Source organism: Octopus bimaculoides, chromosome 21, assembly GCF_001194135.2.
Source record: "Octopus bimaculoides isolate UCB-OBI-ISO-001 chromosome 21, ASM119413v2, whole genome shotgun sequence".
NCBI lineage: Eukaryota > Metazoa > Mollusca > Cephalopoda > Octopoda > Octopodidae > Octopus > Octopus bimaculoides.
The window spans coordinates 19,413,712-19,415,716 of record NC_069001.1 but is presented as its reverse complement, the minus strand read 5'-3'; the positions used below and the strand labels follow the sequence as shown (position 1 = coordinate 19,415,716).

The 2,005-nt window shown below is 42.9% G+C and overlaps 1 protein-coding gene across 1 annotated transcript in view; it reads left to right on the top strand.

Moving 5' to 3' along the window:
• The window catches only part of LOC106874080 (threonylcarbamoyl-AMP synthase), a 22,814-nt gene that overhangs the window by 883 nt on the left and 19,926 nt on the right, over positions 1-2,005 (top strand). The window lies entirely within an intron of this gene.

The following is a 2,005-nucleotide window of genomic DNA, read 5'->3' as shown; positions in this document are numbered from 1 at the left end:
AATGCCTCGTTTGTCCCAAACAACTGTGTGAAATGCTGATGAAAGGCCTTCTGCATCTCCTCCTGTCCTTCGATCAATTGCCCCTGTTTGTCAATTAAAGACTGTACAGAAGCTTCTCTGCCTCTCCAACTCTCCACACGACGGGCCCATCCGGCACCATTAATACCTTCTCTGTCTACTGCGCATAACTTAGCCCTGACTCTATAACCTTCGTGTTTGGCTTGGAGGTGACGGAATAATACCGTTCTCACCGCCAACACTCTGGATGCAGAGCCTGGTGCTGTGGCCTCCTCTAACTCCTTAGTTAATTGCCCTTCTAATCTAGATCCCTCTACACTTAGCTCTTTGCTAAATATAACGAATGGCTCTTTTGAGGGCGCACCACCATCTGTTGTTCACAATGGCTCTGCATAATGCCCTCTGAACTAACTCCTTAACCCGAGTACGGAAGACTTTACTAGTCAAAATAGACTTGTTCATCTTCCAGTACCCGGGCCCCTGTCTATGACACTTAGCTAGCTGTATCTTACATGTCACAAATTTATGATCCATGTAAGAGGTCCAGTGAAATTGTGGACAACTAACTATATCTCTATCACTATCTTTTATGATAACCCTATCTAAGTAAGACCTTTGTGAACCGTCGTTATTAGACCACGTCCACTGTGGAACGAGCGGTTCATCCAGTCTGTAGCAGTCTACTAGTTTATAGCTTGCTAGTAGCCTTTTTAGGCCAGGGCTTTCTCTTCTGTTAGTCGAGCCACCACCATCCACTCGCACGTTGAGAATAGTGTTAAAGTCTCCTGTTAAAACTAAAGTTTTCGACGTCACTAGAAAATTTTCCTGGTCTCGAAAGAAAACTGTTTGTCTATCCTCTTGTGGAGCATAGACTGCTACCGTGTCACATCTAGAACAACCAGCTTACCTTCTGGGTCTAGAAAGACTGTACTTACCTGTACGTCCAAGCTTTTTCTGAACTGTATCACGACACCCCCACTCCTTCCTTGACTTGAAGAAATAAATTTCTCATAATCGTTCAGAAGAGGCGAGAACGACTGTGGGCCGTTCAGCTTGGACTCGGTCACAACACATATATCTATTTTTCGCGACCTGAGGTCATCTAGGAGGCATATCTTCTTCCATTTCGACCCCAGGCTACATACATTTACACACCCTAACTTAATTTTCATGATAAAAAGAGGTTACATTTACCTTTTAATCTTGCAGAGGGGCTTCACAACTTTCATCGTCCTCTCCTCCTGTTTCGTCTTTGTCCGGTGTAGCCATTGGTGTTAACACTATTTTTTCTTTAACTATGTACTGACTCACATCATAAATATCGTCTACATAGCGTTGTTTAAACTGTTCGTAATGTTCAGCACTAATTCTTGCCAAATGTATGTGTGGCGGTTTTCCTTCGATAGGTCCTAACACCGTATAATTTTTCTTTGTGATGATTTCATGCAACAGTTCATTTTTAGAATTGTACGAGACAATTCTTTTGTTGTATTTTTGTGGAGGTTTAGGGGCAGGTTTTGATTTGGAAGTGGATGGGGGTATTTTTTTTTTGTGTGTTTTGCAATTTGTCTTTTCTTTTTCTTGAAGGAGGAGGGGAGTCTGGGCCAAGGGTTTTTTTCCTTTTGTTAGTTACCACCTTAAACTCCATTTTTTCTTTTTCTGTTGTATTTTCCGGCATTTTATTTTTCTCTTGGTTTTCCATGGTTATGACTGTGTCTTTTTTTTTGTGTTGAGCCTTTTCCGGTATGTTTTTCTCCTGTTGGGGAGGGATCTCTACTTTCTTTTGTGTCATTCTTTTCACTTTTTCACATTCGGAGCAGACGTGGCGTTTTTCACCACATTTGAAACATCTGGGCCGCCGTCCCTCCACCGACATTCTTGCACTGAGTCCCCCCCCCTATGAAAATCCTGTCTGGTCTGGCTTCAAGGGTCTCGTTCGAAGCTTGGACCAAGAGTTCCAAAGTCTGCCCCTTCCAGTTAAGTGCTT